This window comes from Helianthus annuus, chromosome 15 (genome assembly GCF_002127325.2).
Source record: "Helianthus annuus cultivar XRQ/B chromosome 15, HanXRQr2.0-SUNRISE, whole genome shotgun sequence".
Lineage (NCBI taxonomy): Eukaryota > Viridiplantae > Streptophyta > Magnoliopsida > Asterales > Asteraceae > Helianthus > Helianthus annuus.
Window position 1 is genome coordinate 134690257 of NC_035447.2, and position 13490 is coordinate 134703746.

General features: G+C 36.9%; 1 long non-coding RNA gene across 1 annotated transcript; it reads right to left on the bottom strand.

The window, feature by feature from the left end:
* Positions 1-10127: 10127 nt before the first annotated feature.
* On the bottom strand, positions 10128-11496 carry LOC110912537. The gene is made up of 3 exons (XR_002577984.2): positions 11343-11496; positions 10750-10803; positions 10128-10354 (listed from the first exon to the last, which is right to left on the bottom strand). It is a non-coding gene; the product is annotated as an uncharacterized LOC110912537 (long non-coding RNA).
* Between the last annotated feature and the right edge of the window lie 1994 nt (positions 11497-13490).

Consider the following 13490-nt stretch of genomic DNA (forward strand, 5'->3'; position numbering starts at 1 on the left):
TTGGCATTTGAAACTAAGAAAACAAAAGATAAGATTATAGCGTTTGTACAATCTTGAGCCGCTTTATGATTCCGTTCTGTTTCAAAAAGATGTCAAATACTTAAAAGTCTATTGATATAAGTAATCTATATATAGGGCGGACCCAATAACAAACTACGAGGGACAACCGGCAGCAACCAACCCCCATGAAATAAAAAAAAACTAGTGTTGATTTTACGCAAAAATCCTGATCGCCCCCCCCTAAAAGTTCGCCTAACCCCTTGATTGTCCTCCATGAAAACAATCCTGGTCCGCGGCTCATCTTAATAAAGTGCAGGCACAAAAATTCTATCCACGTCCATCATTTTTAAATATTATTATTATTATTATTATTATTATTATTATTATTATTATTATTATTATTATTATTATTATTATTTATGTTAGATGTAAAGCGTAATTTGAATTCAAGAGTGTGATCAAAAGTGATTGACCAAAACAGAAAGATGTAAAAATGAAATACCTCGAGACTAGGGGTGTAAACGAGCCGGGCCGAGCCTGAGCTCGACTGGGCTCGAGCTCGGCTCGTCATGTTTATATGAAGCTCGAGCTCGAGCTTGGCTCGGTTCGAGCCTACTTATTTGAGCTCGAGCTCGGCTCGCGAGTAAAATCCAAAGCTTGGCTCGACTCGACTTGAGCTATTTTTTTTGAACAGCAAAACTTGCTCCTACACCATTTATTTAAATACCCTTTTGTCCAGATTTTCTGGAAGCAGCCTCTCTATCCCTATGGATAGAGGCAAGGTCTGCCTACATCCCACCCTCCCCAGACCCTATAAGTAGCTTTGCTATTTGTGGGATTTACTGGGTATGGCTGTTGTTGTTGTTTGTCCAGATTTGATCCTGAGACCTTCCCTTTAACGGGCATGTGTCTCTACCAAGTGGGCTACTACACATTGGCGACTTGAGCTATTTTGAGAACAACCTCAAACGAGCTAAAAGTTCGGCTTGATCTCGCTTCAATATCGCTTAAACGAGCTAAAGCCTGGCTCAAGCTCGGCTCGCCAATGTTATCATCATTATTTTTATATTATATATATATAAAATAAAATGTTGTTTGGGCTCGTTTAGGCTCGCGAGCCTAAACGAGCTTTGTATTTCAGGCTCGAGCTCGGGCTCGATAACTAAATGAGCTCTATTTCAGGCTCGAGCTTGGGTTCGGGCTGGCTAAAGCTCGGCTCGTTCGAGCTTTTAACCGAGCCGATAACGAGTAGCTCTCGAGCCTCTGGGCTTGTTTACACCCCCGCTCGCGACACAAGTACTTGGATATCAAGTCCTTAAACTAAAAAGATATAAAACATGGGACTGTTTATGGAAAGCGAGATTCAATTAGGGGGACGGCGCGCCCCCGTGATGGCCCTCCACCACGCGTGGAACAAGAAATAACACCGCCGCCACCCCTTTTCAAAACGCGTGGAACCCAAAACGCGTGAACTTTTTAACGCGTTGTGATGTTTGTGGTGGTGAATTGTTTTTCAATGGGGATATTTGTGTGGTGAGTGATGAGCATTTCCACTAAAATCCACCACTAGTGATGGAATAAAGCTCGATCACGTTATGGAACTTGATTGGATGTTGTGAGTGATGGGCGCCCGTACTGTTGGGTTGTGGAGGATTTGACTAGAGAGTGTCAAAGCTACTGATAACCCATATGACCAAGTTAACTTGTCTGGGTTATGCCTTAGCTACAACTGATAACCCAGATGCCTAGATAACTTGTCTGGGTTGTGGAAACTCATAACCCAGATGTGGGTTGTGAAGCTTTTTGTCTAGAGCTGAGGTTTGTTTGTTACTGTAGCTTAAAGTCAACAACCCTAATTGTATCCCCTATAAATACTTCTCATTCATGTACTGTAACTTTTGAGCACCTAATACAAAGAAGAACTAGTTGTGGAGAGTGGATGTAGGTCAGATTAGACCGAACCACTATAAATCTTGTGTTCTTGTTCTTGTGATTTAGAGTGTGTGAGTGTGTGTGCTTGCTGCAGATTGTTACATTGTTCGTGTGATTCGTGTTCTGGTCCTAACAACTGGTGTCAGAGCTCAGGCTCTTGATCGATTCACACGAACTAGGTAAGAGGCGAAGAAGAAGAACACTTACCTGTTGAATAAGAAGCCGTGGTCTCGGGTTTCAGTCACAGTCGTAGACATAGCATCTAGGGTTTCTGAACCAGTCGCCGCTAGCACAGCCGCCACCACCGCCGTCAGTTCCTAACTCCGATTAGGGCTCCGATTGAAGACTCTGCTGCAGATTGCGACTAGGTTTCGATAACCCAGTAGCCGCCGACGTCGCCTAGGGTTACAAAATTGAAGACCATTGTTGCTAGATATCGCATCTAGGGTTCCAAAATCGAAGATTACGGTTTTTGATTTTGCACTTTGGTGACTGATTTTGTGGAGTGTAGAGAGCAGAGCGCGCAGGAAGAAGAAGAACCAGGCGTTCTTTTTTTTTTTGTGTTGCTTTTAAGGGAATCAAGTTTCCCTTATTTGCAAAAAGACCCTTTAACCTTTGTCAAGATCATTTTTCTTTCTACTAGTGAACCAGCATGTGTTTAGTCCGTCTGTTTGAAGATCAAAGAAACGTAAATCAGGTGTTTTCTGTTTCTATTTGTTTCAGTGTTGATTACAGCTTATTTCGATTTCAGTTTCGTTTAGTCGTGCTGTGTTATCATGGTAGAAGACGGGAAGGTGCAAATCGAAAAGTTTGACGGGAAAAAGTTTGGTTGGTAGAAGATGCAGATTGAAGCATTACTTTGTCAGAAAGACTTAGATGTAGTGCTCGAGGATGAAAGGCCAGAAAAAATGCCACAAGCAGATTCCGATAGGATGGATAAGAAAGCCAGAGCAGTCATAACGCTTTCTCTATCGGAGAATGTTGCATTCAACATCCATAAGGAGACCTCAACTAGAGGAATGATGGCAACATTATCGAATATGTATGAGAAACCTTCTGCAGCGAACAAGGTTTATCTTATTCGAGAGCTTGTGAATACCAGGATGAGGGAAGGTGATTCAGTTACAGCACACATCAATAACTTAAACTCGATATTGTCTCGATTGGTGTCTGTGAACATCAAGTTTGATGATGAGGTTCAAGCCCTATTGTTATTGTCCTCATTACCCGATAGTTGGTCCGGAACTGTAACTGCTGTTACGAGCTCTTCAGATATGAGCAAGTTTACGTTTGTGAAGATGCGGGATCTTATTCTGGGCGAAGATGTCAGAAGAAGAAATTCAGGTAGATCATCGGGTGATTTAATGCATGTTGGCAGAGGAAGAATAACAGATGTAGTGGCAGCAAGAACAGAAAGAGGAGTCAGTCTAGGGCTCGAAATGATGTGACCTGTTGGAACTGTAAAGAGGTTGGTCATTTCAGGAATCAATGTCCAAACGATAAGAAAGAAGTTAACGCTGCAGTAGACCACTCAGATGATGAAGTTTTGATCTGTAATGTGGAGAGCAGTGTGGATTTCTGGGTTATGAATTCTTGTGCTTCATTTCACGCTACCCATAGCAGTGAAGCATTAAGGAATCTTAAAATTGGGGATTTTGGTAAGGTACGACTTGCAAATGATGAAGTCTTAGATGTCACAGGCATGGGTGATATTGACTTAGTTACTTCAGTCGGATCTACTTGGACTTCGAGAGATGTGAGAGTTATTCCAGGCTTGAAGAACAGGCTTATTTCAGTCGTGCAGCTGGATAATCAGGGTCACGAGGTTAAGTTCGGTAGTGGACAGTGGAAGGTCACTAAGGGAAATTTAGTAGTTGCACGTGGCAAGAAGAGAGGCTCATTGTACATGGTCAGTGTACCGCCTGAAGGAGAGGTTCTCCCAGTTCAGAAGAAGACCAAGATCCGGTTCACAGAATCTTGTGGGCAGAAGAAGGTTTGCTTTGCAGATGGTAAACCCAGAGTCACAGGTCATATTCAGGTTGAACGTGCTAGAAAAGGTTCAGTAAAACCAGTCAGGGGCATTTGTGGCAGTGGGAGCACGGGTTGTGCTTCAGTCAGAGTTACCAGACGACAGTGGGTTAAGAGAACCAGTATTCTAGCTGTCAAAGTCTCTCCAGTTGATTATCTGCTTTATTCGGAGAGTGTTTGTTCTCAGGATGTTCCAGGATCGGGCAGTTCGTGTCAGTGGGAGCTGATAGGGACAGAGAACGAGTCACGAGTAGTGACTGATGATTTGAAGCTCAGTGGGAGCTTCAACGAGCCTTCAGGTTAACTGATGAGAAGGCAACCCACAAATAGTAAAGATGAAGAGTTTACAAAGGTACTTATGAATATGAAGTTGCATGGAGTGCAGTTTGAAGTTGTCAAAGCCTCCAAGTGGGAGATTGTTGGGTTGTGGAGGATTTGACTAGAGAGTGTCAAAGCTACTGATAACCCAGATGACCAAGTTAACTTGTCTGGGTTATGCCTTAGCTACAATTGATAACCCAGATGCCTAGATAACTCGTTTGGGTTGTGGAAACTGATAACCCAGATGTGGGTTGTGAAGTTTTTTGTCTAGAGCTGAGGTTTATTTGTTACTGTAGCTTAAAGTCAACAACCCTAATTGTATCCCCTATAAATACTTCTCATTCATGTACTATAACTTTTGAGCACCTAATACAAAGAAGAACTAGTTGTGGAGAGTGGATGTAGGTCAGATTAGACCGAACCACTATAAATCTTGTGTTCTTGTTCTTGTGATTTAGAGTGTGTGAGTGTGTGTGCTTGCTGCAGATTGTTACATTGTTCGTGTGATTCGTGTTCTGGTCCTAACACCTACCCCCCTCACAGTGGCATAACAACTTCTTGATGTCTAATAAGGCTTGTAATATTTAACTATGCATCTAATCTAATCGATGTTGCTAGAACTAGTCGTATTATTGAAGTATATAAATTGTTATTGAAGTATATAGATTGTTTGAAACATGTCTTGTTAGTTCTTGAGGACCTTATTCATTTGAATTAAACAAATCCTCAAATGAGTTTAAAACAATTTGGTCACATCTGATACAATTGCCTAAGTGAATATGTGATGAATAGATACATGATCACAAACGTAGTGTGTTTTCATGTACGATGATACTTTAGTTTCATGAATACCGGCAAAACACTCATTGACAACATCAAACCATGCTAAATTATATCAAACTAAGGAAGCTGGTTTAGAGCATGTGTTCTAAGAATTTGTTTCTAATTGCATGTATAGTCGTCTTCACATATCACTTGTACTCTTCTTCATCCAAAATAATTGTATACATTCACAGGTGATATGATAATCTTGGGACCAAAAGGTAAGGATAGTATTATGTATTTATTATTTATGTGTGGGGTGTTCTAATTTTCAATTATTATTGAAAATTAATTATGTTATTTTTTAAAGAATTTGTTAAAACAATTTTTTGAGAGCATGGATATATCCATGACTGCTTTATTTTTTTCTCATCTTATTCTCACACCCTTAAAATCTTATTTACACATCATTTTCACTTTATCTCTCTCTCTATTTGTGTATATATAGAGATAGAAGAGGGGAGGGGTGTGTGAATATTAACAACTTTTTTTCCTCATCGAAAGTAAAATAATAGAATAGTATTATATTTTTACGTTCTATATTCCTTAAAAGATAAAATTCATGAATATTAAGGTTAGGGTATATGGTCCTCTTACATGTACATGCCACACATGGTCTTTTTTTTTTTTTTTTTTTTTCTACCCACGCTTTCTATTTAATTCGAGAGCAAACAAAAATTCAAGCTATGTTTATTTATTGATAGCAAGTTGTCATCATCATTGTTGTTGTTACTATTACTATCATTATTAGGGGACTAGTGGTGGTTCACTAGTGATAGAATTTATCACTCACAAGCACCAATCAAGTTTCACCATGTCATTGACCATTTTTCCATCACTCACAACCATTTTTAGTGGGGGTGGTCATCACTCACCACCACACCCAACAATTTTCCCCCAACCAACAAATACCCTCACAAAAATAAACCATAACGCGTTGTCACCATCACGAAAATGATTAACGCGTGGAAGATTAACGCGTTGAAGTGGTAGCGGCGGCGGCCCATCACGCGTTGATGTTTGTTTCCGTTATAGAATAACGGAGTGCCCCGGCACCTCTTATTATTATTATTACACACACATACACCCATAAGTTATTATAGAAAGTCAGTTTTGTAGAAAACGTAGGAAGACTTGGGATACATCTCATGTACAAGTGTGAATTATAGGAAGAATGATACTAGTGTCGATCTAGCTACACAATAAACGTAAAGTTGGACGTGCTATTGTAATGTGAAAATATACTAGTGTAGTTCACATTTACTAGAACATGAATGACATGATAGTTGGACACATCTTTGTAATAGGGCTAAGTGCGATGCATCGTTACACGTCGTGGTGGATCTAGACGAGTTGTTGTAACAAGATTTTTTTTATCAATCTCATACCTTGTCTCATACTCAAATATCCATCCCGATTCCCGAATGTTTTCTAATTCTGGTATTTCTATCAAGCATGAGAATTCTTGCATCCCTATTGCCAACTACCACTATTGTCACCCTTTTAGATCTACATTTTTGCGTGTTGGTGATTCTACTATGATTTTTAAGTGTGTTTAGAAAGAAAACTTGCTCGGTTTGGATATGAAATGGAGGTGGGCTATGTTGAATCTTGTCATCCAAATCATCCATTTTCATCCACTTATGCTTCAATAGTTCTTTTTCTGTGAAACTATTGAGATTTGCTTCCCTGACCATTCAATTACCTATATATTACCTATATATTACCTATATATTAATTTTAGAACTGAATGAACAGTAACTTCATTAAGAGATGAATAAATAGTATTAGGTACCGGTATCGGTATCCGCTTTTACTAAATCGGGTGTGTTTTGGGTACCGGTTTGGCACCGGTATTCACCGATTTTTACCCTTAAATACCGGTGCCGTACCAGTACCGACCGGTATCGAGCCGTACTGTACCAGGTATATTCGGTACCGGTACACACTTTTGGAGATTTCGGTAACGATATTTTCGGTACCAAGCTCATCAAATCATGTAGCAACGTAGCAATGCAAGTAATTGCACCGTTTAGATTACTTTTCATACACACAACAAGTAAACTGTATTTCGTTTGATTGAGGTTTTATATAGACAACAACTTATTTTGCTTTTTTTTTTTTTGTCTTTTTTCTGTAATGAATGAATTATAGCATGTAAAATTAACTTGGATATTTAGATTATTGATGAGCAAATCGTATCAAATCCTGTAATCAAACCGGTATCGTATCGGTACCAAATTTACTATTACCAAATCATTTTCGTTACCAATTTGGTACCAACCTTTTGGTGTTTTCAGAATCGTTACTTTCGGTTCGACACCGGACTAGCACCATACCTGTATTTATTGATTTTTTTCTTCAAATACCATATAGCATTGCACCAAGCATTTTCGGTGCCGGTACCTAATTTTGATGATTTTCAGGATCGGTACATTCGGTGCCGTTACCGGACCGAGCTCATCCATATTTTAACGTGTTAGCACCGTAATAACTAAATTGAAAACAACCGAATTTTCAGCGTGTAGGACGTGTGGGTCCTATTATTATATATTAGGTTATTTAAAATCGCTTTTTTAGGACGAAGTGACCATCCTTACCACGTCATTTTTATTTATGTTTTGATATTCGGTATCTGCTGCTGACACGCGTTTTGCATACATTGGGTCCCCGTCACAACGCGCGGGCGGAAAAATCAACTAGTTTGCTTAAATAACCATTGAAATTTTTTCTATTTCCTTTGACTTTAATATTAATAAAATCATAAAAATCAATGGTAGTTGGGAATTTTTTATAGGCAAATTGGAAAATAATAATCCCAGCATTTTGAAATTGGCCAATAATAATCCCAAGTCAGGAAATAACCAATAATAATCCCACCTCGTCCATTTTTGGAAAATAATACTCCAAATGCTGACGTGGCACTTTTGTCGTTTAGTGACTGTGGAGTATTATTTTCCAAAAATGGACGAGGTGGGATTATTATTGGCTATTTCCTGACTTGGGATTATTATTGGCCAATTTCAAAATGCTGGGATTATTATTTTCCAATTTGCCTTTTTTATATGTGTCAAGACCATTTTTGTAAATTTAATATGGCTATGTTAACGCTTTTCTGTAAATTAAATCTTCTTCTTTAAGTGGATTCGTTAGCTACTTAACTTAAATAAACTAGTATCTAACTAGGATTAGGTTCATTTGTGAACAACCCCCTTGATTGTGAATACTAGTAAACTAATCCTAGCTTTTGATTATCAATACACAAGTGTAAATCAATGATCATGATAAAAGTACACTAATACATTTTATGATTTAATAATGTAAATAAATGGCCAGAATTTATTTACTTAGTTCACAAATAAAGTAATATTAATTCTATAACCCCACCATCTGTACCTAAAAGGTAAACAACTTAAAATACATATTTTTTATTATACACACACAAAGAGAAGTTCATTCGATATAAGATGGTTTATAGACGGAGCGTCGGAGCCACTTTAGAGCGTTTACATCAATTTTTCTATTTGCTTTCTTTCTTAGAATTATAGAAAAATAAAAGGTTTTTTTACCCTTCATTCACAATAGGTTCTCTATCAATATATTTAAACTAAAATATCATTTTTTTGAAACTTTGTGTATTTTTTAGAGAAATTTGATTTTAATAATCCTAACCTTGACCTTTTGGCCGACATTAATCTCATCTTAAAAAATTACTTAGGACACTCCTAACTTTCAAACTATTTTTCTTTAACAAGCCTTTTCAAACCTGGGTTTAACCAAGTTAGTTTTTTGCTGACGTGGCTGATAATGTGAACAAAGACTTAGTTATTTGTTGACGTGGCTGCTTATGTGGTACCATCACCACCTCCAACACCACCACCAACCACCACCCAACAACATCCTCCATCCACTTCCGTCACCACCACCGTGACACTCCACCACCACCACCACCGTGTCACCAACATCATCATAACATCTGCATCACCATCATCGTGACACTCATCCATTAATTTCCATCACCACCACCATGACATTCCATTCACCTCCATTACCAGATCCAGATCCATAGTAGCCACCATGGATCTAGCGACAAAAATAACCAACCTGCAAATGGTGGTGGAGGGTGGTGGTGTTGGAGATGATGGTGTTGCTTGTGACTGATGATGGTGGAAATGGTGGAAGTGGAGGTGGTGACAGTGCCATATGTAATCAGCCACATAAGGAGTGAGCTCATACACGTCATCTACCACATCATCAAAAATTAACTGAGTTAGACCCCAGTTAGAAAAGGCTTAGTGGAGGATAATAGTTTGAAAATTAGGACTGTCATGGGAAATTTATCTGAAGTTGGGTTGTTGCCAGCCAAGGGGTCAAAGTTTGGATTATTAAATCCAATTCCCCTATTTTTTAATAACATGTCACATCAGATTCTCTATTTATATTTTTTATCTTATTCACAAACACTTATTTTATCGCATTTTCTCGGTTTTATACACTCACAAAATTATTTTTAGAGATAAATAATGAATCTCAATACTTAAAGAACTAGTGTATGTTCTCTAAACTTTATCTCTGTTTTAGAGATGCTGATGGAGAATACAAATAGAAGAAAACTTGTATTTTTTTCTAAAATTTTGAGAAAGAGAATAAATAGAGAAACTGATATAAGGTCTCGAGAACCTATAGTAGCTTATTAACGCTTTGTTTCCAAGTTTACTTAAGGAGAGGAGAGAAGAGAAAGACTCCATTTCTTTCTTTTTCTTTTCTTTCCTCTCCTCTCATCTTCACTTCTCTTCTCTTTTTTTTCACTTCTTTTCGATTTGGAAAGATGAAATTTAGCCCCAAACTTCCATTCCTTTCTCTTCTCTTCTTTCCACTTCTCTAAAACAATCTCTGGAACACAACCTTCTTTTCTTTCGTTCCATGTAACCTCCTAACTACTTTGTAACACTCGGCTGTTTTAAATAATATCATTTAAAAAAATGCATCCAAATTAAGACTTTTCATGACAAAAGACATGAACACGTCCAAAACACCTTAAGAGAGGTAAGCATTCAAATTTTAGTACATAGATACTTGTCCACGTTATAAACAAAGCCAAAATATAATTAAGTTTAGTCACATGACACCAACAAAGTTTTTATAAAGAAAGCCATTTACATTTAGAAAGATAAGTTCATAACCCATGACTTGATAAACAAAAAGACCACGTGTGTATTCGTTTAACTTGATCTTTTGATTGATGATTTACCTATAAGAAATCCACAACAAGTTAGAACAATCAACTTATACTCAACAATACATAACTATTCTCATTATGGTATAAACATGGTGAATTTAACCCACATCCAAACGATATCCTTGCATATAAGTTCCTTTCCTGCGATAATCATTCATGATTCCTTCATTCATAACCAATACTTGCTATATGTTCATTCTAAGGCTACATGGAGATCACTCCATGGATTTGCCATGAAAAGTCATGTTTTGCATCCGTTTTCATGCATTACCAAGTTCTTACCCAAATGACCTGCTTCAATGGGTAATCCCCAATTCCTTTCAAGCATTAACTTGACACAACTAAAATTCGCTAAACAACAACTTGCAAATAATCTACTTGTAAAAGTGTAAGCTGGAAGGACTTACCTCGGTCTTGTACTTCTTGTTTCCCTTGGTTGCTTGATCCTTCCACCTTCACACCTACACTTGATGAATTCACTCTTAGTGCCAATGAACTCACCACTTGTCATGCTATACATTTCAAACACATTCTAACAATCAAATATTCATCTGTGCATTCTACTCAAGTAAATCAAGCATTTGCACAAGAAGCTATTTGCTAATGTGATCAAGGCATTTCATCAAACACTTGGTGAGCATCATAACTAATTAAAATGTTCTAGTTTATAGCATCCAATCCCATGTTTCATCACAAATTAAATACCATTCATTCAATAATCACTAACATGACATAAAGTCAGTTTATTCAAGCTAACTATCATTTTAACCAAGATTAGTCAAGGGTAAAATTACCCAATTTCAAGACCCACTTCCAACCCTTATGAAATTTAACCCAATTTACCAAACTCTATGGATTCCACATGTAATTACAAGTCCATCAATCATTTACAAATAACATTTCTACACGAATTCGTATAGGAATGCTAGGTTCATAACATCCTTCATGATTTCAAGACATTCTAGCCAAAATCACAATCAATTGAAATTCTACAATTTACCTTAGGTTTTGATGCTACTAGATGATTGAAATCTTCAAACACGCAAAGGACATAGTATCGATTTCATCTTGATTTGGCTGAATTTAGGCAATTTTATCTTGAGAGAGCTTTCCCTCTCAAATGTCGACACACACATATGAAAACTTGGAACCCTTTTTTCCTTCTTAATCCCACCACTAGATGGTTAAATTCATTAGTTTTTGCCAATTTTAGTCCCTGATGTTTGGTATTTATCTATAATCTTCTTTCTTTAATATTAACAATGCATTTTACCTAACCCAAACAAACTTAGTTATTTTTATTTCATGCAATGAGACTACAAGACATAAATATTAATGAAATTTCAGGTTTTAGTGTGGTACATTCCATTTCTATACAAAAAAAATCTCTAGAGCACAAACAATCTTTTCTTTCCTTTCACTTCCCTTAACTAAACTTGGGAACATAATTTAAGTATTGAGATTCACTATTCATCTCTAAATATAATTTTGTGAGAGTATAAAACCGAGAAAAATGATAACATAAGTGTTTGTGAATAAGATAAAAATAGATATAGAGAATCTGATGTAAGAGGGTTCTTAAAAAATAAACAAAGTTAAGAGAAAAAAGGTCTATTTTAGTTAAATTATAGTGATAGAGAACCTACTGTGAATGCGCATAAGCATAAAATTACAAAATCCGTAGAATATATTTGCAATATAATAATTTGTTAATTTAATTGGAGAGAAAAAGATACTAAAGTACAGTACCACATAATTGTTTATGTGTTATAGTTAAGGAAAAGATATAAGTATAATATATAGTTGTTACATGGTGTTAAAATCTGGTAATGTATTTAACATCTTAGAATGTCAATAATGATTGACCGGACGTCATAAGATGTATCAATAAAAGTCGTAAATTAAATAATTTTATATAAAATGAGTAACTTAGAGCTTTCTAATGTAAGAATATGGCATCGTCTATGAGAGCATTGTAAGGCTACATACCAGGGAGACCTTACAGGTGGATACACGCATCAAAACATTGTTCTTAAATTGATAAATTTTGTAACATGGCAGTGGAAAAACATTAACATTTGCTACATCAAGTCATCAAATTGAAGACATAACAATTAAAGTGTCATCAAATAAACTATGGTCAACAGGATGCCAGTCCTAGTGGTAAGGTAGCCTTCAAATCCATGCTGAATGAGTTAAAGTTAGGGTAAAGACATTTAGTTATCATTAATTCATTACAAGTAACTCATTTTAAAACAAGTTTAACCATACTAGACATCAAATCGTACATATCAATCATCAATCAGCACTATAAAACACATATAGTTGTGAAGCGAACTCCAACATCAACTACTTAGCACTAAGCCTACCATCATAAGACTCCATGCTTGTTAACCGTCACACTCACATGATTCATCAATACGTTTTCATCAATTCATTTCATATTAATCACGTTCGTTAAGTATATAACGTCAATCATTTAACATCAATCCTAACACATCAATTATAGGTAGGTAACAACTAACATGCACATCAATCAAGTCCAAGTATAGACAATTTGGAATGCATGTATATGAGCCCAAATATAGTAAAGATTGGCATCTTGATCTTATCTGTTTATATTGTTCTTTAACTTCATGTTTATAAAATTGTCTGATCTTTAGCTATACTGGGTTCACATGTGAAACGAGCCAGTCAATACTTATGCATAAACTATGGGCGAAACTTAGGTTTCATTGTCATGAGGTTTGCTAGCCATAGGGCTTCGCTAAAAGGTTTAACATGTAACATGCTAGTGAAACTTAGCTTTCGCATGAGCCAAGGTTGTGCCTTAAAGGAGAGGTTGTGCATGAATAGTTGGGCGAAACACAAGTTTCCCCAGAACAGTGTTAGGCACAACCTTGCTCAGAACTCTAAAGCTTCCATGGCGGCTACAACCTTGCCTGCTCGATTTTCACGTTAAGATTGTAACTTTATTGTTGGAAAACATCAATATCATCAACTAGCATCCAGTAAGCATGAATCGTCAAATACATGCAACTTTTTACGTGGAACATACCGATTTCGCCAGATCTACTCGTCTCAAACCTGAACTGATCAAAACAGCTCTTTTATCCTTAAAGTAGTCAACATCAATGTGGAAACGTTC